At 40.1% G+C, this 25,690-nt stretch overlaps 1 protein-coding gene across 3 annotated transcripts in view; it reads right to left on the minus strand.

Annotated features, from left to right (window-relative positions):
* Positions 1–25,023, minus strand: part of daam1a (dishevelled associated activator of morphogenesis 1a) — an 89,478-nt gene extending 64,455 nt beyond the window's left edge. The window contains exon 1 of one of the 3 annotated variants that reach the window (XM_069193024.1): positions 24,915–25,023. The gene's annotated coding sequence lies outside the window, so the exon portion shown is untranslated. Of the gene's footprint in view, positions 1–421; positions 696–24,914 lie in introns of those variants that run through there. The other 2 variants (XM_069193027.1, XM_069193025.1) reach the window with 2 other exon arrangements.
* Between the last annotated feature and the right edge of the window lie 667 nt (positions 25,024–25,690).

A 25,690-nucleotide genomic window follows, 5' to 3' on the forward strand; every position in this document is an offset into this window, starting at 1 on the left:
GGATTTCACCCAGGGCACCATGTAAAACGGGTCCTTTCTTCCAAAAAAAAAACACTTACAAAGAAAAAGAATATTAAAATCAACATCAAGCCCAACAGGGTCAAACAAATCGTATCCCATTAAAGCAAAAGAAAAGAAAAAAAACAGTACCACAGCTCTTTATCTAGAAGACATTGTGGGCCATTAAGAACCACGATAGAATAGGCAAATGATTCTTATAATAAAATTATTAGTTCCCTCATAAAAACAGACTGTGAAAGCTACAATTCCCAGTCTGCATTTCAAGTGACTGCACATTTATCAGTTGAACACTGAAAGGACAACCATCCTCATATTTCCCAGCTGACAGCATATCTTTTTGTGAGTGATATGACAATCACATCTTTTTAGAACTGAATTCAGAAACAATGCATTTCTCTACCTGCAGGCAGAGGGGTCCACGAGTTACATCTCCCAATGGTCCATCCTGAAAACAGGTAAAAGCAAATGCCTCTTTAGAATGCTCCCTTGAAGAAGCTGCTCCAGATCTGACACATCCTTTGACACAGGTCTGTGGGAGAAGCAGAAAGCACGAACAATCTCTCCTGTCCCAGCGGACTCAGCCTTCCAAAGCCATTTCCTAGTTTACACTAAAACAAAAGGCCACTCGATGGCTTCCACAGCAGTGAAGCCCAGTGCAAAGGCACAGATGTTGCTGCTGTGAGTCAGTCCCTACCTCAAGCTAACGCCCATTTTCAACACCCCAGTTCCTATAGGATGCAGCTTAAGCTAAGCTACCGCCCTCTCTCTTCCTCTCCTTTTTTTCTGCTTGTGTGCGCGTTTGAAATAGCTGGTTTGCTCAAAGCAGAGCTGTTGAAAGGAATGCCTGGAGGTTTGCACACACGTGCATGCATGTGTGTGTGTGACTGCAGCACTAACCCGGTACATCAAGTTTATTAAGGCTGTCAACTGTTAGGAGGGCAGCCGTGTCAGTCTGACTGCACAAGACGAGACTTGATTGCAATGTCCTTCAAGATAAGTTCGCCAAACGAACAACACAGGCGCAGTCTTGCCAGCTTTTCTCTTAAGATTCAAATGTTTCCTTCTTGAAAATCTGTTTTAGATTTCTTCAGTCGTTTAATAGTGCCCAACACTGTCTACACAGAACAGTCTACAAACACGGGGAGAAGCAAAAGCAAGGACTGACAGAAAGCCAGCTGATGACAGATAAGCCAGTTCAATATTCCTCCTGCGATTGTTTTTTGTTAAGACGAGCCCCATCGCCACAAGCTTTTTTCCACTTCCAAATGAGAACGGGTGATTCCATTCAAGTAAAGCTTTGCCTAGGTCAACCCACAAAACTCAGAGCAATTAAGTTCAAACAAATGACCAAATTTTGAAATGTGCCCCAGTCTAAAAATCCTGCAAAAGTCCCTCAGTTACATTCAGAAAAGTAAAGTTCTAACAGCAGGTCAACCAAAAGAATATCTTGGAAATAAAAAAGCACATAGAAGGGCATCTCACTTTTGACCACCAGAGCAAAGTATTCTGCCTGAAATGCCCCATGTGCAGATGGAAGCATCACAAGTGCCCACAAGAGCCAGAACCCAGCCCTGTTGCTCCAGTCCTCGCTAACCGTAATCTGCATTTCACGAGGCTGGTTTGTGACCCAGCACCTCTTGTCGACACCGACAAGGTCAATCTCCGAGGAGTTTCACACGTCAGTCGGGGCAGAGTGGCGCTCGCGCAGTCCCAGGTGTCACGTGAGACACGGCGCCGGTGGGCTCAGGGCTGTAAGATGGAACTGCCGCACCACCTCGGGAGGCATTAGCACTGAAGAGGTGGCACAGTCACCTGCAGTCGACACTCCAGAACCCAACAGGTCCCGGCTTCCTTCCAGTGGTGTCCCTTCATATCAATAAGCGCAGACGGCAACAGACTTAAGAAAGACCACTCAGCCTGCGGCGCTACAATGTACTGTGGCTTTTCTAGTGTGGGCACAGCCTTAAAATGCTCTTCACAAGCCCCGGAGGTTAACAAGGTTCCTAGTAAGTCATCCAAGTCAGCAACGCCACTTCAGGACAACTGTCTGTCTGCCAGGCTGACTGCGGGTGCAAGTAAGGCACAACTTGAGAAGTCTTACTCTTTCACACTGCTCCCTCGGGAGCCTTTCCAAAGTGGAATCTTGTGCTCCTGCCAAAGCTGAAACATGCAAGATTACCTAACATACTGCCAAGGGGAACAACTTGATTACAATCTGCTCCAGAGACACGGTACATCCCCCTGACAGCAAACTGGTGCAACCCCACCTATATCGCGTCAGTAGAACAGATGTTTTCCTATTTCATTCCAGACAACAATAGGTAATCTAGGTGAGAAGAAAAAGTCACAGTATATCTACTTATTAACCCACCAAGTATTTTCAAACCGAGTGGAAAGTGATTTACTCCCAGCTGCACTTCTCTCTCATCCACAAACTTCAAACCTTTTGTTTATAACAAAAACCAAAGAACATTTTAAAAGTCGGCTTCATCAAATAATCCTTAAGGTAATAAAATGTGAAGTATTAATACTATAATATACAGAATAATTGGTTCCCTTAACTTATCACAGTTCTAACATTTGGTTTGCTTATTGGACATTTATTGATCAGCTTTTAATTTAAAATTTGACTATTTGAAATTGAATATGTTTTGTTTCTGAAGGCCTCAGTCTGATTGATTAGTCTGGTTACAGACATACAAAAAGAACTGATCAAAATCATTATCTTAACTTTAATAGTGATGATAAACAGGAGATTTATCTTTTGCACAAAGAGTTGTGACAGTAAGGAAAAAAAGTCTAGTCATGTTGTCAGGGCAGATTTCTGCCATCTTCCAAGAAACGGTTATTGATCTAAGCATCCTGTCCAGTTATCAGCAACCATACGAGCAAGATAATCCAAAGATTAAAAATCCTCTCATTTGTAATCTATTTAGAACATCTGAATAAAAGAAAGTAGGTGAAAAGTTTAGATGACTTAAGAATGTTTAACAATATCACATCAATTGTACCAATTCACACACTATCAGGTCATTTTTAGGTATAACAGTTTTGTTTCTTCTCAAGTAGAGTAATTCTGGCCTATACTGAAAGGCAGTATTCTCTGTCAGAATACGCATTTCCTTTTTAAATTTAAAAAAAGTCTTAAATTTAGCAACTCCTTCCGAAGAGGAAAATGGTTCCAACAGGGATGTGAAGATTAGTAACTTCAAAAGGTCTCTAAACATTCTGGTATTTTAAACTGCCCATACACAAAGACGCCATTCTGCAGAAGCACTTTGCTTTCATAGTTTTAAAAGGAGAGTTTTGGCTGTCCATCAGCTTTCGATGTGGAGCTGTTGTTCATAATCATTTCACTACATAGTTTAGTTTCACAGAGGAGCACACCTCCTGTACATTCTTAATGGGCATAATATAGGCATACTTCCAGAAAGCAAACTGTAAATGTAGAATGAATCGCTGATTCTAAAGACAGTGACTGGACTTTACATTTACATTTCTGCAATTTCTTTACAAGAGAAAACACGCAAAAATGAAATTTTATAGGCTATTAACCTTGAATCATCGCAGACGCCAAACAGAATTCTAATATGAGAATCACGCAGAGAATATACTACCAGACATTAACAAAATACTGTAAAAGCATGTGAGAAGCAATTCATGAAACCCGCAGCCATGTTCCTTAATCTAACAAGTTGTTAATGACTAAACTGTCAATTAAGCTAACCTCCAAGCCATTTATAGCTCAAAACTCTATTAATGCACCATATGGGAATTTACTTTTTATCAGTAACATGTTTGTATTTTAAAAATAATCACCCATCGAGTACAAAACGTACTTTAAGAAATTCAATTTATGGCCAAGTGTCCTGCACAGAAGAGCCTTTAAGAAATTTAGAACAACAGGAGCTCTGTGTCCTACAGTATCTCATCTCTGCGACACCACCAGTGCATCACATGAATCGTTGATGATGACCCACACAGCAGTATAGATGCAGTATTAAACTGGAAACACTGAATACTTTGCAAAATCATGTGGAAACTGTGGGCTTGTTTGCCAGTATTTAAAAATATTACCTTTACAATCCCAAGGGAGCCTGTTCAATCAAAAGGACATCATTATTTTGTATAGATCCTCATACTTGCAAAGCACTTATTAAAGTTAATGGGTTAATTAACTATAAATTATATGTGCAGTGCAGAACAGATTTATGTAAAGCATAAGACTAACAATTATCAAGGGATAGACTATTTCTGCACATTGCAATTTTTTTCTTTTATTATATTGTACGTGCACCTACAGTGCACAGTACTTCATGCATTTGTAACAGTGAACATGCATTTAATATTTATCTTATGTTAAGTAATGTATGCCAGATCTGGTCATCACAGACCACCGTTAACATAATCTTGGACAGCATTCTAATAAAAGAAAGCCAAGAAGTAGAATCTAGGGTTCAGACAGTCTAAGCAATGCAGACAGTTTCAGGGGGCGATTTTAATGCCAAAGCATATGCTATAGATTTCCTTAAAAATATACATCACCCCTTAGACACTGTAGATTACATTATTCTCCATAATCACGGAAATAAATATTTGGTGGAAAGATTCAAAGTCCCAGAAAACACGGCATTCCCATTCTGTCAATAATAAACTCCTCACAGGTAGAGCCCCTTATGTCTGCTTCCCTTATAGAGAGCTATAAAGAGATTAAAATATTCAAATATATTATTAAAATAATATGAACATGGATGGTCTTCAGTCATTCCAGGACTCACAACCTCAATATAAGCTCAGGTGGGTAGCTGCGTCAGCATGCGTAGGCTGCAAAGGAACAAGTAATAGGTTTATTCCATGCTGAAAAAAAGAAGAAAGAGAACACAACGTTTCAGCCGTGGAGCCTTCTTCAGGTGTGAAGCCTTCTTCAGCTCAATATAAGCTGCCTGGCTCTGTACTGCAATGTGCACATACACTGGGGGGCGTAATTTCCTTCCACTGGAAATTGCGTCTTTTGTTTGATGTTGTATTTCCCACCTCAAAAGAAAATGAAAAGGAAACACAGTAAAAATGAAATGTTTCCCCCCCTTCCCGTCTTAGAAAAAAATTGATTTTCAGTGGTGTGTTTTTTTTTTTGTACTCTCTGTGGATTAGAGCATCCAGCAATGCTACAGAATGGCATCCTCTAACTGGTGACTTCTTTTGCTCTAATACACTGCATCCATTGATACTGGCTGTATGGATATATGCAAGATAATCTTTTTGTGTGCTATCTACCAGTATATTATCGCAACACCTTATTTTAGGGGTCACCCACAAATCACATATGAGTTGTCCTTTATCACTAAAATGCAGCTTGGGAGCGCCAGTAAATGTTTCATCGTTCAATGCGTGTAACATTCACGCCACACATTTGTGCTTTGTGTGTAGTGCTTTACAGACTTTAGAACAAGACGTGGAACACAGAGCTTCTCTAAGACAGTGAGCTTGATAACAGGAATTTTAAGGTTAGCATTTCTGGGCAACCGGAGCCCCTCCCACTTCTGTCTGACCTTTAAACAACTAAAACAATCTGTTGTAACAATTGCGGACTTGTGTTTCCATAGAGGCTAAGGGGGGAAAATGTTACTGTGTTAGAATCCCAATTAGTACCGGATGAAAGCTTGCACTGACATCTCTGCGGCGTGGATGAAAAAACAAGAAAAGCAGACAATAACCACCCTTTCAGATACTCATCTCGATTTTACCACTGCGGTGAAAAATGATTTCCTCCCAACCTCTGATAGAAAATAAAAAGCACAGATTAAAGCAGTCTTGAGCTCTCTGTCCTGTGGGGAGATAATGAAGGTCATATTCAGAGACCTAATTAAACAAGTAATAGGTTTATTCCATGCTGAAAAAAAGAAGAAAGAGAACACAACGTTTCGGCCGTGGAGCCTTCTTCAGGTGTGAGCCTTCTTCAGGTGTGAGTAATTAGGTCCTTGGGTAGGACCTAATTAAACTATTATTTTGCAAAAGCTGGTTTGCCGGCTTGTGAAATTTTGACATTATTAAAATGTCCTCAACATTTCACATCCCTGAAACACTTGAGACATGCTCTTTTTAGAAAAAAAATATAATTACAATCATTTTATGTCGGGCCAAGCCAAGACAGACAAGAATATATCCATCCAAAAGCAACACCCAGCTCAAATAATAGGTTCAGCCTGGTCACATCAATGTGATTATAAGGTAATACCACCCACGCCAGAACCAACACTTTCAACAAAATAATTAGCTAAACAGAAGAATCAATTGTGCATCAGCTGTGCGCTCTGTTTTCCTGATAACACTGCGCTCTGTTTTCACAAACAGCAGAGTACTATTGCCCGTCCCTTGGGTAGGCTATCAGATTAACCTTCCTACTTCAGTTGCATTATTACTGTTATAAAGGTTAATCTCCTATAGTGTCTCAATGAATCTAAAATTTCTACCTAGAGAGACACCTGACATTTGACACTGTTTTGACACAGCTTGGGTCCCTTTTTACTGTTGGGCTGGCAGCTTGAACAGTAAGTGGCAGAGAGCTTGCAGCACAACCAAAACAAAACAAGCTTATGCCCTAGATGCACGCTGTTCTTCACTCTTAAAATCTGAACCGCAAACTAGAACTCTTCACCAATGGATCACTGCTCTTTACTCCTTCTAAAGAAAATGACCACAATTCCTGCCGCTTCTAAAACAGTGATTAATTTTCTAAATGCAAGAGCTTGCATGGCAAAGGTGTATGCCACATCATGATAACATTCAGCATTTATTACTCTCATGCTACCTTAAAGCAGCTTTCAAAATTATTCAGTCCCAGCTAAGGAATTCCCATAACTTTAATAATTTGTTACCTTTTCCATGAAATGTTTACTCTGTAACCCTGGAAACAGACTATAGGGGTGATTCCTGTATCTATGTTCCAACCTGATTTTAAAACCGCAGGACTGATACTCTGACCAAAAGCAACATGTATCCCATTACGATAAAAGATAAAATCTGGTTGCAACTGCCACCTGTTCAGGCAATTTTAGTCCCACTACTAAATAGGACTCAAAAACCGTCCTTTTTTGTAAATATTTCTTGCTGGCCACACCAGACAGCATCCTGATATACCAGGACTGGCACCTTCATGAATCAGAAACAGGGCAGTGTGCGACACAGTACTGACACTGCATCTGAGAAGGCTTTTCAAAAGAGAAGAAAAGGTTAGATCCTCCCTAAGTGGATCAGCATTCCCACGGTGCCAGCAGGAAAAAAAGCAACAGTTAAGCACGGTTAAGAGTGTCTATATACATACACATTCACAGCATGTATGCTATCTATAGTCTTCCTGATACTTCCAAGACAGTTAACAGTATTAATGTCAAGGTCTCTGTAGAAAAAAAGGGCCTCAAAGCATTGTCCTTCCCTCCTCTCACGGCACAGGAAGGGTGTTGACTTTCAATAACATGCCCAGCTGAGCTCCCGGCAGGAGTTTCTCCGCTCCCGACCCCGTGGGTGTGGGCGTGGGGGGGCGTCTCGGCCTCCTGCTGCTCCCCCAGTGCACGCAGGCGGGCTCCTGGGCGAGGCCCGGGCCGGCCAAGGAGCGGCGGCGAGAGCAGGGGGAAAGGTCCGCTGGAGAGGAGGCTCCCTGCAACCCGAGCTCAGAGCACAAGGAAAGCAGGGCTTTCCTCAAGTACGGAATAAGAGTCCCTAAGGTCTCTTCGCCGTTTTAAATTATGGTCACACGTCCACTCTTACTTGAACCAACCTGCTCATGCTGCAGCTGGGTCCTCATTCGAATGCAGATTATTCACGGAGAAGATCACATGGGCCAGATTTACACACTGTCTTATTTCACTTTGCTATCGTGCTGTACATTGCTACTGAACTATTATGAAAAGCATACCAGCTTAATATTCCATAACCATGTTACTGGAGCTCTGGGCTAAATGAGCATTGTGCTGTAAATAATTTATTTCCTTCTGACCTCTAGATAATTCCATGTTGTTTTTTGAAGAGCTAGGTCACTCTGTGAACAGGCAGAAATATAATTTACTACTTGCAAACAGCCAAAAATAAGAAGGCAGAATAAAAGTACAAATGTAGTGTAAAGGAACACTATACTTTGAACAAGAATCTGCACTGCTGGATTCCAGTATTCCTGCACTCTAAAACCAAAAACAAAACATCACTTTGAGTAAATACTGAGGATACAAATTAAGGCAGTAGACAGTGACCAAAGTTAGAATCACTGGCGCAGCTCAGACCCTGAAGGAAGATTCACAAGACCAAGCATGACTATATCGTTAGGCTCTAGGCCAGACGTGTGCTTAGGAGAAAAAATGCCCTTCAGGCTGGTACGTTAAAAAAAAGAAGAAAATTCCTGTAACTGGGACAGTGTCCCACAGCTGACGTACAATAACATTAATGGGTTCAGCTGAAAAGGAAAATCCTACCAGCATGGCTATAATGAGCTAAGGATTGTACATTATCGATAGAATAAACACTAATTGTTAAGATGGCTTTTGATTTTAATGCATGTTTAAATTTTAATGATTTAACTTAAGTTGGCATGCAGGCTACTGTAAGTACCCCAAATGAACTCAACAAAAAAAAGTATTTTTTAGTATCTGTAATCCCGCTTGAAGGTCCTAAATAATTAAAGGCCATTAGCTAAGTGAATGTGCTCAATTTCAATGAGTTTATCCTATTGTTACTATCCATGTCAGGATACAATATGGTCGGCTAAGTGCTTGCACTTTTGATTCGTGTGCTTTCTGGGGAATGTTAGTCTTTCCATTGCAGCACAAAGCAGGACTCCAGGTCTTGCTGTGACTGAGTAGAGTCTGCATGTTTTGCCCATGCTCGTGTAATAGTGAGCCATGCACGCTCAGGTGAATCGGCATCTCTAAATTGTCCATGTGTCTGCTCTGTAAGGGTACCATCCAGGGCATAGGCTATATCTAACAAAATAAACTGCTCCATACAGCAGCAGTTGAAAAGCATCTTAAAATCAACTGTAACTAGAAAGTACATATAGTCTTATTTTACCCCCACTGAACATGCTGAGACAAGAAACACTCTTGCCTGATAAGATTCCTGTTTACTAGCTGCATATGTACCGAACAGGCCAATGAATGTTGTATTCCAAAACACATCCTCAACAGGTGATCAACCCTACTGAAGCTGTTCCCATTAAAAACATAAATAAAAACTACTTTATGTTAATACCATAGTGCTAATTTTGCATTTTTTTCCGTAAATTAGTAAAACGTCTGAGAACCTGTTTTAAGGACGTCGCTCACAAAACAGCTGTAAGGTATACTGAAAATCCAGAGTCCAGGAACTTGTACAAGCTTCCAGAATCTCCTCCCCTGCCATTAGGATCCCTCATTTAACGTCTAAATCCCAAGAAGCCAGAAAAGAAAGATAAACTCTACAACACTCCATTCAAGAGTTCTTAGAAAGAGTAGAATTCAGTCAAGGCTAAACTGGTGGCAGCGGACCCCAGTACTTTTGTGTCAGGCATTGCTCAGCTAGTGTAGAGCAGACTGCTCCTTTTCTTTGCCATCAGCATGACAGTTTAGCTTGTTAATTTGTGCACTTGAGGCTCATTATCATGCTAATCAAGAGCTTGGAGCCGGTCTCCAACTCCCAGCAGCACGCCCAGTGGAGACTCTGGCAGAAACTCAGTGAGCTGTTCCCCTGAACACTGGCCACTTATAGTCCCCTTGGACCCCAGCTAAGAAGGTCTGTTCTTAACCTTGAGCTAAATAGGGACAACAGGACTGCTGTCACACACACTTTGCAAGCAGTAGTAAACAACTGCTGGTGAACACACAACGTATATTTACATTTGTGCTGATAAAACCCCCTAATTATCAATTAAATATGCTCTTGAATTGCCAGCAAAATGTATTGAGGCTTCAGTCTCTCATGGTAGCTGGTCTTACTCTTCAGTGGCATGAGGGGTCTAGAGCCCCTGGCTGAGAATACGCTGAGAATATAGACAACATTTTTAAGAAAGCAAATCAGAGGCTGTTTTTAATTCAAAGACTAAAGAACTTCAGTCAGTCAAAATGTCTTAGAGATGGCATATACAGTAAAAGCCTTGTTGAGAGCATCCTGGCATTTAACACGGCAGTTTGGTTTGGAAACCCGGGGTTGAAAAGCAAAGCCAAACCGTCCAGGACTGGGAAAGTGGCAGGAAAAATACTTGGGAAGCAGCAGCCCCAGCTCTGTGCTTTCTATCACAATACAGTTCTCAGAATGGCCAGGATCATCACAGCTAATTCCACACTCCCACTCCATTCTCAATTCATAACACTCCCATCAGGAAGACGGTAAAGGGTACCCAACTCAAATAAAAACATTCATAAGAAATCTACTCTACTCAATGAAGGTATATAAATGTAGTTCACCCACTAACTATTTATTTATCCGTGTGTTTATGCATCACATACTGTTGTTGTGATCTCATGTGATTTCATGTGACTCTGATGTTTTGCTTGTGTGTTTCACACTTCCATGGGAGAAGCCAAAGAATTTTCCACAGTAGGGGACAGTCTATCCACCTCTCCTCCCAGCACGGCCGGCCGAGAGGAACGGGACCGGAAGAGATTCCGTGGAAGGGGGCGGGGGGGTGTGGTGAGTGACTCTGTCGTGGCCATTTCATTTCAGACAGGAAACGCCGTTTATGAAACTTCATTAAAATCTGCCATAAAAAAAAGCTCAAGAAAATCGTTAGATGAAGATTCCCCCTAAAGGAATATTTAAAAACAAACAGGTTGAACAACTCTTTCACAAGCCCAGGGAAATTATGAAATTCCATCCCAGTTTTAACAAAAAATACAAAGACTGGGTATTTCAGTTAAAAATGAATAGACTGTATACATATATAAACATCTCAAATGCAGATCTGCAAGTATTTGTTTGCCAAAATGGTGGCGGTGTGGGGAAATGGTGAGGATTCTGGACTCTGAACCAGTCACAGGTTCAAATTCCAGATGGGACACTGCAGTTGTACAATTTAGCAAGGTGCCTGTATATTCCAGTTAATGCCCTGCTATGTTACGGAGTCGCCACTGTATTAGCACTATAACTGAGAATTTCTTCTCAATCGATCTACCCACTCAAATAAAGCAATAAAGAGATTATGCTATTACTAAGTCACATTAAACTATGTTGCATGTCGTCTAGATATTTAGAACGTAAGAGCTCAATCTCACCAAAAAGCTGAACAACTACTTTTGACGCTGTTTGTCTCACTTGTCTGTCCATGTGTTGTGCACATGTGAGGAATTCCTTTTCCTTTTTCGAGAGACAGAATTAGGTTTAGTCTCTCACAACTCAACCTCGATGTCACGTGACTGTCTCTCCCCAAACAGTATATGTGAACAACATCATTTATGCCAGCAGTAGGGCAAAACAACTGAAATAACACAAAACCAATTTCCCCCGCTGCAAAGCTGTTTAAGTGACAATAGTGGCTTAATACTTGCTGGGCATTATTTAGAATCTCGACAGACTATTTAGTGTATCCCAGTATTCACAATGCACAATAACAATCCACGATAACAATCCACGATACTTGCTCGCATTTCCATATTGACAGCAACAGAGGCGAAACATTTCATTTAAAGCACTGGATTGTTCACGGTGACTTTTCCAAACTGAATTCCTGGGACACCAAGGCTGAACAAGACCTATATGCGGAAAGAAGTCAATTTTTTTTAAGAGGAAACATCTTGTTCAGAAATAATTCTAAGTAGGTCAAGTGTCCAGAAAAAGATTTTTTTTTTCCTTCAAGCCTACTGCCAGGTCACCTATTTTTCTTCTGAATTTAACAAAGGAAAATCTGCACATGATCACAGAAAACATCCTAACATATAGTGAAAGACACTGGGGTGCCCAGAACATACGACCCACGTCTTCCTGTACCCCCAAAGCCATAATGTATTTATTGACTAATCATTGTGGCAGGAATATTTGTGGTTAAGTCTCAAAAGTGAAAAAGTTACTTTTTACAACACCAATCTTTCATAATATATGTGGTATTACTTTCCAGATGACCCTTGTATTTTAGTTATTGTACTTTAAATAGACTTAGATAAATACTAAGCAATGTTTATTCTATAATCTACAATTCCAAGTACAGAAAACCATCTGGTAGGAGGGTGATATGGAACTGGCAAGCTCTAATTACAGTAAACTTTTTAGATTGTAAAATCTAAAATCCAAACCTGTCAAGACTTAAAGCTAAAGCCAAAACAAAAGTTCAGGTGGTGCAATTCGGTCTGTTATGTTTGCATCCAAGTGTAGACAATTACAGAATTACATAAACATGCATACCTCCACAGATCATGATTTTACAGAGCGAAGCCAACGATGTCCCTTAGCTGCTTTCGCACACAACATATCATTATCCGTGTTTGGTCTGCTGAATTTTAAAAAACACTTTTTTCTCAGTCTCATTCTCATAAAGCAATTTTATTGCTTTGAAAGACAGATGTGTTATTATGCCAGTAAGACACAGGAAAACATTAAAACTGACAGCACAAAGTTGTGGGGATCATGGCTAAATGGCAAACAGTAACTCATCTGTAAGTTGCCTGTAAAAAAATAAACTCTTCGTGTTATTCCTTCTTTAAAACGTAAGACAAAGATAACTTATCCTTACTTTCACAGAATTAAAAAAAAGCAAACAAGGAGCCAACAGGTATATTCACAATTCTTGGTAGAATTTGCTCTGCAAAGATTCTGGCACATGTTTTTGGAATGACGGATTCACACTTGTGTGAAACGGCTGGGAATAATTCTTCCTAGTGCTGACACTGTTGTGTACAACAACATCATCATGTCTATTAAACCAACATTAGACATTTCTACGGCAATGCCTGATGCTAAAGAATCAGTATAAGTAACTGAAAGTTAAATTTATTGTCACAACCCAAAATTGAAAACTGGAACGGTGCCCTTCTGTATGTTCCCCAGTTGAAATCAAATGCCAGAATGAACAAGGGGAGGACAGCAGAGCCGAAGTTTTGTGTGGGCATGCAGTGTCCTCTGGAAGTTTTCCAGTTGGGTCAAAATGTGTACCTTGCATGTTTACACTACCAATATTCCAGCTGTGCCAGAGTATAACTTCAGCCTCCGCGAAAAAACAAGAGAACACATTCCAAAGCACTCATATAAGAGGAATAGAACAGAATGCATCTTCTTGTCCACTCAATCCTGAATATTTGAGCTAGTGTAGCCAGCCTGATGCAGAACATTCTCACATAAAAACGTGTTCACGTTAGATATCATCATGACATATTAGAGGCTAGAAAGGAATAAGTAATAGGTTTATTCCATGCTGAAAAAAAGAAGAAAGAGAACACGTTTCAGCCGTGGAGCCTTCTTCGGGTGTGTCATATTAGAGCCTATGATTGTTTGGTTTAGTTTAGTGCACCTGACTCCTCTTGTGCCCAACCGCAGGTCTAAGACGGTAACTAACATTTCATTAAGAAAATGTTCTAACTTGGGATATGCACAAAGCTCATTTAGAGCTAAAGGCAGATTTAATTAGCTCTCATCTGGATATCCGCAGAGCAGTGTTGTTCTTAGGGTATGGTTAGGCTAATCCTCTTAATTAAAACCACATCTAAGTTTTATGGGTAACAAAATATTAACAACAAGGTTTTGGAATTCCTCTTTAAATTAGAATTTTTTTCCCACTTCAAGATTGATGATGACTTAATGAAATCTTTTTGACTTTGTGTTAGGGTTAACTTGGCAAACATCGCGAGATGCTAACTGTACCAGAGATATTCTAAGATTCCCCAGGGGGGCATTAGATCTCCGCAACTGACGTGTGACACAATTAACTTACAAGAAAAGTGAAAGACTATCTTTTCTAAATTCCCAGAGACACCAATAACTATTAATGAATGTTGATTCAGTTAGGAATTTTTATGTTAGTTCAGGCCTCCTGGTAGCAACAAAGATTAAGCACAACTGTTTCCCCAAGTTCAACCTTCAACTTTATATACCAAGTGTAACAAAGCCAGCTCAGAAAATGACCGTGATGCATATAAGCTAAAGAAAAAATTAATTTTTGAACACTGTTGGAAAAATATCAAATTCTAGCATTGTGTCATTGCTTTTGATGAGCCACTCTACAAGGTTTTATTTAAATTATGTACTGGGTTTCAAGACTAATGTCCTACCCCATTACTGAAAATATACTTCACTGAGCAAAGTCAGGTGCTGCTAATTCAGAACCTAATAGCAAACACAGGTACAGAGATTCAATCCAACAATACAGCTATATGTGACACTGTGTGGTTTGGCTACAGTCAAGAAGAACCATTTAGTTTCTAATTTATTGGAAAGAAAAATACACAGAACTGAAATCCACTGGGAAAAAGCTATCTCTTCAGAATGATCACCCGTGACAATCCTCACACCTGAAGAAGGCTCAACAGCTGACATAGTGGTTTTTTCAGCGTGGAATTAACCTTTACTTGTTCTTTCACAGCCAAAGCATGCTGATGCTGCTCGGCACTCAAATCTCTCCAGAATACTGGGAGCCACCACTTTCCAAAGGAGGAGACAGTCATTCAATCAGCCAGAAAAATTCTGACTGTCAAAATGGTACTGGAAAACACCACACAGCACACAGTACAGCAAGAGAACAGCTGGCACACGGAGATCAACAAAAAGAAGCACACACAATACAAGACCCAACAGAATGGTCTCATTACAGGGAGTGGAAAGTGATATTTTATTATTACACACCTCATCTCCAGCCAGCAGTCAGAAAACAAATGGAATCCTGCAGTGAATTTGTTTGTAAAGACTATGACAAACTGCTTTACCTCATATCCTGGATGACTGAAGCATCAGAGTGACTAGAGGAAGTTTTTTGGCACAGGACAGGTGCGCGTCTGTTGCAATAATACGGTGCGTCAATAGTGACTGGGTCACAGTGACAGAGCTTGCTGTCACAGAGAGAGGGAAGAAGCCATCATCCATGATGTTCTACAGCTCTGTTAAAAGACTCCCCTTGGCTTGACAGTGAAGAATTAGGCCCCCCTCTGCCCAAAATGACCTTTGAAATCACCATCTTAGACCCCGACTTTTTTAGGTTATATCCTACGGTTTTTATCCTGCGTTTCCACTATTCACTATAATCGACTGCAGATAGCATCCTTTGAGAACGCTTAGTTGGTTTTTTTTTTGTATTGCGGTAAGCAGGCCTTTAAAATAAAGATCATTTATATCATTTCAAAGTCACTGGACTAAACTGAAAGCAATAAGAAAATACTGGTGCAAAGCGCAGCCTTTGCTGAGAAACAGAATATCACTGCGAGATCTAGAAGCAAAGCTTGTGCATTAACATTAATTTGCAGCCTCAGGGTGAGGTGCTCTGACATCAGTTCTGAGCATTAATTTTTCCATTTCTTTAATGGCAGATTGCTGCATGAGTTTTTCTTGGCCCTTCACTTTTATTTATTTGATTAGCAGGACTGCCTGGGAGTTCAGATGGTAGCTCCAGCCAGCTCAGCTTTCAGCTCCAAGCTGCAGCCAAACCACCAGCTGCTGATAAGCAACGTTCATCAGGGTCCTTGGATTGCACTTGAGGTACTGACCAAAGAACGCAGATGAGCTTATGAGCAGCAGGAAACATGTTTGTCTGTTTTGTCTTGTTGCCGGTTATGAGAAACTGCAGAACAGGGTTGTTGAAAATGAATCGCTATGTGATGATTGGTGGTGTCCGGCCACTGAACACAAAACTGGACCTCTGGAAAATGCAGAAACTCTGCATTATAATAAAGGTTATTTCACATCTTAAGGAAAGATTGACAGGCTTAACAAACTCAACACTCTCAGTTAGTGATACTTAATTCTGACGTATTTTACATTCAGATCTTTTACATCAATTACTGGTTTAACAAGTTAGAAATCTACAAGCATGCAATCTATATAGTCTATTGAGATATTAATATTTATGGTTGTGGTTTTGCAGTTTATATTTATTAATAGGAGGACATGAATTAGGCATTTCAAAATATTTATAGTTTCAAGATTTGCAGCTCTGATTCCATTGAGCCTATATTTGGTCAAATGAATCCAGGTTTAGGATTAGGCCTTAATTTGATGGCTTCAAGCAAGGAAAAATAATTTCTGGAAAAAATGTACTTTAAATTAATAAAAAAGCATGGAAAATGGGTCTTTATCTGTTTTTTGTAAGAAAACAACACATTCTTTTTAGAATCACTCAATTTTTTTTAGGTTTGGCTGGCATTAAAATCCCACTTGGTTATGAAAAATAAGCAACAAAATCTCTGCACAATGTTCCATGTTAATAAAATATTAACTAAGCAAGACACAGATAATGTTAAGCAGATACATGGCTTTCAGTCACAGTACAATGGCTGCAATATCCTGCGATCATGGCAGAGCAGCTCCCCCAGAGGGGTGAATTCTAAGAGTTTCCGAGGAAATATTCAGCTCCTTTGCCACCTGGAAAACAGTCCAACCAAAGCCAAAGACCCCAACTAATTAATAAAAAATCTTACAGGAGACTGCATACATTCTACAGTTTTAAAAGTAATGCAGACAGAATTCACAGAGAATGCCCTGGATGCTTTGAGTTCAAATGACCTGTGTATAACTCTCAGGGAACCATCACCCTTTACTTATGCTTAGTTGGGCTGTTGGAGAGATAAGTGTCTGTGCTTTGGAAAAGAAGAGATGACAGACATTGCAACCTACAGTAGACCAGCAAAACAATTACATTACCCACAGTGCTTTGCAAAACATGCAACATACTGACCACACAAGGAAGTGGGAGCTCTGGGCGTGATGCTAATTAAACACGGGTGGGGAAAATTAGGCAACGGGATCATTTAAAAACTCATAATAAGTGTTGATGCCCTAATAGGTTCCTCAGCCTGTCATAGAGCAAAGGCTTTATAAAAGTAATTACCAGCACAACAGAATTATTTTAGTGACAAATAAATGGTAGTAGTAGCTAGGGTCTGCTAAGAGATAAACATCAGCAGTAATTAATAAATTTGACAAAGATCCACATCTCTCTTAAAAATGCCAACTTCGTAAGAACTAGAAGGACACAGTCATGAGAAAGGAAAGGTGGGTATGAAAACTTGGGGCTGGTTTGTTTGTTTTTCTTAGCACTCCTGCTCATCAGTAAAGTCCACACTCAGCAGTCACAGAGCCCTGACAGCTAAAACACGGGTGAGCTTGCTAGTGCAGACAGGGGACGTTCGGCACCCTACATGTACATAACTTTAAATCAGGCTATTGTCTACTCTTACTGAACCACACTACATAAAGGATGGAATATTCAAACAACTACACAGGCCTATTGTTGTCACAGCACCAACCTAGGCTGATCTCTGGGGTGATGGCAACCCTTCAGGGCTGGTGGTACCATTATGTTAATTTGTCTGCAAGCGCCCAGTATCTTTTGCAATTCAAATTTTGCTGAACAGTCTTTGTTCCTAAAATTTTGGATGCAGCACAATCTCACACAAAGGTTTTCCTTTATCACCTCATATTATTGTTTAGCGGACTGACGGCATATGTCAACACCTCTCCGGGTGAGAACATGTGCCAGGGTATACAAACAAAACAGTTAATATTAAAAACTCAACAGACACTCATCAAAAACAAGGTGGTGGCTGTTTTTCAATGCCTCACCCCTGACATTTTGTAGCACCTCATTAACAGGTCTATGCAAATACACTGTTGAACACAACTGACAAGATAAGAGGCAAGTAAAATAGAAAGAAAAAATGTTTTCTTTGTGCTGAGATAATTCTTTTCTAGGATTTCCCCGAAGTATTTCTAATGATATATTGACAGGCAGAGCATGCTTTCGCTATCCACAATGAGATCAGCGTTTGCAGAAACAAAATAATTGAAATACTGTTTACAAAAATTAGGACAAAATCAAAACATTAGAACTCAAACCGATGCCAATTATCATTATGAAAACTTTTTCTGTAGGAACTTGTATGATTTTCCTATTACGTTAGCTCTTTAGAAAAACAGAAATATGCCCTGAAAATCTAACCAGGCTTTTTTAACCTATTTGCTTTTTTTACACTGAAGAATCCCATCCCATATAGTGATCCGATCACTATAATTTCTCTAGGATTGACCTAAATATACATCTTGTTACGTTGTTATATCGTCTAATTTACTAGTACTGAGCTGATTTTATTCTTACAACTTAATCACAAATTTAATAAACTGGTATTACTCGTGGATGGATCTACATTCATGAACAGCAAGCTTTCATTAAAGTATAGATTAGCTACACACGTTCCTAGACTGCAAAACAGAAAATCTATAGAGGTCTGTTGCCATGGATACACTTCACTGAGTAAAACCTGGGCAAACCAATCAGTATTGATCCTTGAGGTACAACCCTGCTTGTGCAATATGAAGTACAGAATACCACCTGTGAATCTTTGAATAGTGAGCACCAATATTTCCAGCCTCCCTGGTTTACGATATGTTCAAGCCAAGAGGGATTTCATATAATAAAAAACAATTATCGTCATACTACCCCTTACCCTTTTTTTCTGCTATTCTGGTTCAGAAATGAGAAAATTGCTAACAGTAACATTACTTCTACCAATCACTCAAATAAAGTGACTGCAACCACTGTACCCACTTCTTCAACAGACAGCACCCCTGTAAGATTAATGGCTTCACCGCATGTGACGAAGGAAAATTAAGTCTTAATGAGATGGCAGTAAAACCACTCTACCCGTTTTAAGTAGGCATCTTCAAGTCAACACAAAACCATCAAAATGACCTTTGCCGTAACTCTGAAGCAACTATAGTCAAAGCCCCTTAAGAGCAATCAGCAACCTAAAAGGGAAGAATTCATTTTTTTTTTAATCTTCCCTGCATCGGAAAGTTCTGTTTCCACCACATTTATGTAACATGTGAGCTCAGCAGGATGCATTCCTCACTGGGGTATTTCCCCAACCCTGGCACTGCTCCAGTATGCACAGAACCAGCACCTTCTCCTCCTTTCACAAGGACCTTCGTGAGGAGTTTGAAGGACACCTTGATCTGTCACTTTGCTCATGTTCAATGGCAGGTCCTAATGCCAGGAGCAGATCTATGGTATATAACTGACTTATTTTACCTGGCAAACCTAAACAAGACACAAATGAAAACATAAAATAAAACAAAAACTGATACTCTGCACTCATGTTCCTCATATCAATGAGGCATAAGGAACTGAAATATAGACGACACTGCCTTAAAACATATTTTCTAGATCACCACAACTACAAGCTAATGTTTCACAACTGGCTAATGAAATATAATGGTTGAGCCATAAGATGTACAAAACACAGAAGCACTGTCTCCAATTCAACCACTGCCAATTTGCTTTCTAAATATTTCATTTCTCCTTTTCCTGGAACAAACATAGAGCTTACATCTTTATGTGTTCCTCATGTTTATGTGCCCTTCATTTTCCACCTTATCCAACCGGTGTCCACAGTCTGTGCCCACTGAACTTCTCAAACTGTTTGCAGAAGCCCAGAAGCTAATACACTGTCACTGTCACTTAGTGTTCAGGTTGCCTGTTTGTTTTCATATCCCCGATTTAGAATTCTAAAATTGCAATCTGAGGTTCAGTTTTTCCATTGTGAATTATCTGTAACTTCCCTGATCGTGAAACAGCCTCTGACGCACTGCCAAAGCTGAAATACTCTGCATGGCCACTTCCACTTGAGTGCCGATACTATTACCTTTCCCAGGAAAGACAGACCCATGCATTTCAAGAAATTTGCTTATCGTTAAGGGTCATGGCAACCTGGAGTCTTCTGTTGAAGCACAGTGTACAGTATAAAGAGGGGCGATACTATACGCCCTGGAGGGGAGACCCCTGTCCATCACAGGATGCACACAGGGGTCAATCAGAGCAACCCTCATTTTAACCCCACTCAGTCTTATAGGTCACCGCAAATCACCTGCTCTTTACAGATTAGGCACACGTGTGAGTTATTGATTGAGGACGCAATCTGTTCAATTAAGGTGGTGGGGATTTTCTTCCACCGGAGCCCTTAACTACCCAAGATGAAGCCTCTCGTTGTTCTTAGGAGGTTTTTGATTTAAAGAGACCCATAAAACCCACTGAACAGCAGCCCTTGAGTACTGCAGTTGAGCTCCCCCGAATGAACAAAATTCTGGTCCCTGAGGAAGGAAGGATCTTAATATTTTCTCCTCAGATGATCTCTGAATAACTTACTTTAGCCAATTACCTGTTTAACTGATCACAGTTAAATTGTTCCGGGTCTTTAGAAACTGAAGGTTTAATGGCCTCCTATAAAAACTGCTGAATAGGGCCACTCTAGGATCACAGTGGGAGACCCCAGATTGACAGGCACCAATTAAAATAGGCAGCATGTCCTTGCAAGGTGAGGAGTATTAGGGCACCAGCTAAAACAAATGCCAAGAGAAAGATGTTCAGAAAAACAGAAAGCCCTGCAAAAGAGTGCAAACCAAGAGCAGAGAATTCAAAGCACACCGAGCGAAAGGTACCCAGCACCTTATACTACATGACAAATATGTTTAGGCTCTGCTGAACAAGTTGCTAACATGTGTTACCAGTTTGGAGCAAACATTTATTTTTGGACTTTTTCAAATTAAGGCACTATCTGATTATTGCTCTGACAGGATCAGTGTTTAAGCATACCGGTCACATTCACACAACTCTGGATTCATTTTAGAAACTGGCCTTTTCCTTTCAAGTTCTTACTCATCATTTAAGCCTTTAACAAAATTCATTCAAAATTCAACAAACCTGCATGTCTAGACAGAAAAAAGAAGAAAACTCCTTGGAAAAAAAAGAGGAACCTGGACTACAGTGCAGACCCCAAAACTGCAGTCGGAGAAATTCTATGACATCTCAGAGGAAAAGAATCTGTGGTTAGAAATCTATAGAATCACTGATGTTAAAGCTGCTTGTTTAGCAATTTTTCTAAGGGAATAGACTGCATGGATGTTCAAAACATTAGTGAGGGAGATCACTATGGAGTGTAATGTGCTACAGGTTTTAATATGACGGAAGACCAAAACAGACGTATCAGAAAAACTGCGAACCATGTTCAGAAATGAAGGTGGATGAAACCTGCCTCCTCTCCATGCAGAAACAAAGAGGACTCCCTAGTGCCGTCTCCTCTTTCAGTTGAGTGACACAAAAAAAACAGCAATGCATTTTCTGTCCTGAGCTAATGAAATTTAAGAATTAATTAGGATCCCTTCCTCCCAAAACAATCAAGATTTTTTTCTTACACGTGTAAGGAGACACGTGTCTGTTCCACACTTGGAAAAAATACAAGGGCTATCATGGGCTGAACAAACAGATGTTAGAATTACCAGAAATAAAATGTTTCTGAGTAGCAGGAGAAACTGGGTACAAACTGCCCGCGTCTTAATCTCACAAAACCACACCACAGGACGCAGACATCGGACACAAAATTGAGATTTATGTTTATCCTTCTGACAGCCCTTTGTAAATATGAGAGGCGAAGTTTATGTCAAATTGTATCTGGTTTAGCTACGGGGGGGGGGGGAGGGTATTCATAAAGAGATTATTCATAAAGAATTTAAAATAGATTGAGAATTTGGCACTTTGGTAATATGTCTTTCATCATTCTTCTGTTTCCACTTTCTGTCAAATCAAACTTGATTTAATAATTCAGGTGGGGAGCTGCGTCAGCATGCATAGGCTGCAAAGGAACAAGTAATAGGTTTATTCCATGCTGAAAAAAAGAAGAAAGAAAACACAACGTTTCGGCCGTGGAGCCTTCTTCAGGTGTTGATTTAATAATGACACAGGAAGATATCACTTCCCCGATTAATTAATATAAAATCACTGAACAAAAGCATAGAAGATTATTTCAGTGCTTTACCCACAAAGGGAGTCTGGTTTTAACCTTTAATCCTAAGAGTTTTTTTAACAGAATATTGTGGCCAAAAAAAGGCACCCAACTAAAAACTTCTGGAATTTATCTGTAATAAGGCTGCCTCTGTCTTCAATTGGTTAATGGGGCTGAATTTCAATATCACACTATTCAGAACTATCCAAATCGTCCCATCTGTCGGGAGAAAAGTTATTTACCATCTTAAACTTGTCCTTTGTTTTTTCCCCCCAACAGCTTTAGTTGTAAAAGCATGAATGCCAACATGACACATGGTATATCTAAAGCTGTAAAGGAGATCTGTACTGCTAAGACAGCTAGAATTGTAAGGATACGTCCTTTTAGATTAGGGAAACAAGAATCTATAAATCATTTTTTGAGCAAATGGAAAAGCAGAACAATTGCTCCTGGCATTTGGCACTACACTTTCTTGAAACATCAGCTCACAATGCAGCACGTTGAACTGGTCATTACATGCACACCCACTGCCAGCATGTTTCAAAAGTTGCCTCTGCATACTACACAAAAGAATTTTCCTTATGCCTGAACAATAATCTGGCTCCCTTACACAGGCAGAATTCTGACTCTGGCATGGCTGGGAGTGCTTTCACAGTGAGCTCCAGCAGATAAGAGGATCCTACACAGAACTGTGTGCTGGAGTCCAGGAGAAGGAAGACAGACGCTCAATTAAAATTAAGTGCCTGGCAAGTGAAAGGGAGTCTCAAAGCTGTCTGGCATGTACTGTAACAAAGGTGTTATGAATTCCCTGGAATACTACCAGGCCAGCAGCATACACAAAAGAAACTGGTAACCATGCTTGAAAGACTGAAATCCACACCAGCAAATGAAATTAATTTAGGGTAAGTAAGCTTACACTGACTAAAGTAAAAACATCTTCATATTTTCCAATACAGACCAGATAGGAAAAGACCAGAGAACTGTCACTGGTGGGGATTTTAGGTTGATTAATGTCATTCCATTGTGTCCACTATGCTGGTGGGTGACAAATCTACAGCAGTCATTTAAATTGATGTAATGAGACACAGTTTAGCTTTACAGTCATGGCTTGCTAAATTATACCACACTAACATCTAACTAACACTGTATTATAATAAATGCTTTGCATCACGTATATCTTCTTCAGTGACATCACTTTCTAATAATTAACAGTCACTGACCTTGGAGTCTCTGAGAGCAAAAGTCTCGCAATTGCAGTACTTGTCAATTCACATCATGTAAGACGGAATCGTGTCCATAAGTAGGTGAGTTGAGCCTGCAAAATCTCTACCCACTCGTGTCCTGTGAGGCCATCTAAGAATAGTCCTTTTAATCTCCGTGGGTTTGGCAGTATTCCAGCTGATGTTCCAGGAGGCAAGCAGGAGTCACACGATGCTACAGTAAATAACACCAACACCACGCTATGGCACTGCGTGTTGGGTGTTTCATTTCAATATACAGTCATCTCGCAAGAGGACTTTATTTTCTTTTGCATCTGTGGAAAGTCTGTAGCCTGTATCTCTATCACGGTTACTCGTTCTTAATTAAACAGAAGCCAAGATTCTATCTGCTGAATGAACGTACCTCCGGCGAAGCGTTCATCAAAAGAAGTCAAAGAGGTTTGCGTTATTATCACAGGGTATCAGGTCTAAACCCTGAGTGAAGGAACTACAGGACACAACTAGCACAATATTCTCTACTGTGCCAAAGTTTGTTTTGTCAAAACCTCTAATTTCAGACTCCAGGACTGAGTTTTAGTTAATTTATTCCCCAGGTTTCTGTCAGGATAATTGCAGATATTTCGCATGAATAACTGGAAACAGACACTGAGCAGCCAAATAAAAACGATTTACACATATTCCTGTAACAACAATAGTGGAAGACTCCGATGCACTTTTGGAAATTGGAAGGCACGCAAAAAGTGTTCGCAAACGCAGATGTTACAGTCCTCCTACGCCTGCAACAGCTGGCAAAAAGGTACGAGAAACATTTTCGAATATGCATGACAAGCCTCATGGTGTTAAAAAAGGCTTGCGTTCAGCAGAGTGAAATAAACTATTAAATGAAACGGCAGTAACTGCTGCAGCTGTCATTAATCTCTTAGATCGACGTGCTTTATATAATCTGACCTATTAAAAGCCGCTTTATCTACGGTCAAAACATGCAACAACGTACATACATTCGTTCTTAAATATAAAATAGCAATAATGCTTATTCAAGGGAATCGGGGGTATCTGGGGGACTATTTGCATACAGTCGATTTATTGATCGTATTGAAAATAAATGCTTAAATTGTCTGTGCCTGTCAAATGCCAGAAAATGTAGTACCTAAATACAGTACATCATCTGCTGGCTTAATTAAATTTACCTTAACGTGTGGATGGAAAACAGAAAAGGGTTTAAGCTATGCGCTTCCTGATCCACCAGTTGTATCATAATCGCGTAAGGTAACACAGACACACAAAACCCGGCATCTTCAACTTCAGTTCACAATTCACACGAAGCATAAATTACTGGGACCTTTGCTTCTTCGATCAGCCAAGCCTACAGACTACATCAGCCGCACAACACCGGGGTCCGCCGGCTTCGCTCACAAACTCGTGTTTTATTTTTTTAATCCACGACATCGTCATCATTTTTGTACCGGTGTCTCATCCAAGCACAGTACCTTGAAAACTTCAAATATAGACGGCAGAAACGAAAACAAGGGCTTATATATTTCCGCGTATATATTGTTTTGTTACCTTCTATTTGCATGTGTCTAATCTTAAAGTCCCACCCATTTATTTAACCTGAATCTCCGTGTACAGCTTACAGTTAATTGCTGAAGCACAACTGAACCTCTTTATTACCATCTGCACTGCTGCTTTATCTGGACAGGGCTTTTTTCCATTTTCCCGAAAAAAACGCAGAATAGTAATTCCTTACCTTGAAAACCGACCCATCATTCAAGCAGGCTCCACAGGCTCTGGTTACAATAGGAATCTCGTTGAACACAATGCTGCTCAGCTCTGCTGTTGCAGGTGACATCATCCCTTTTGGCCAGATAACACAGTGCGCATGGACTGGAGATATCGAAGCGAAAGGTGCTCTGGGAAGTGTAGTACCTGCAGCTCAGCGTGCACGCCTTTGTTTAAAAGGAACAAAAGAACAGGAAAGACTGCATTTCCCGGTGTTGAATGCGTCCCATGCAGTCTCCACCTGATTCAGCTACAGATAAGGACGGTGAAAAGGTCCAGTTCAGACATGGAACAATGTGATTAGGGGGTTAAGGCTAATGCCACTACTGTTGTTTTTTTTTTTTGTCAAGCGATTTTGGAACTACAGCGTTATTGATAAATGGCATGCCAGCTAAATGTATATTGACCGGTCGGACGTTGTCTGTGTCGCTTTGTACATTGCAGTGACTTTCGTGTTCGCGAAAACACGTATCGTTTTTCAGAAAAAAATGGAGATTATCTTCTTTTTATGCGTCTGGTAAAGGGTGCCAAAACAGATTTTACCCTTTAAAACCAGGGCAATTAAAAAAAAAAAACGTTTTGGTGCTGAAAGGTGTTGACAAGAATGTTCGCTAAAATTACAGCACTAAATCTCCCCTCCCATCCACAAAACGTAGTATCTGTTTTAAAAGTTCTTAATATATCATTTCTGGAGTATTAAATCTTTGAAATTCCCGTAGCGAGAGCAATAGTTACTTGACAGCC

Source organism: Lepisosteus oculatus, chromosome 8 (assembly GCF_040954835.1).
Source record: "Lepisosteus oculatus isolate fLepOcu1 chromosome 8, fLepOcu1.hap2, whole genome shotgun sequence".
Classification (NCBI taxonomy): Eukaryota; Metazoa; Chordata; class Actinopteri; order Semionotiformes; family Lepisosteidae; genus Lepisosteus; species Lepisosteus oculatus.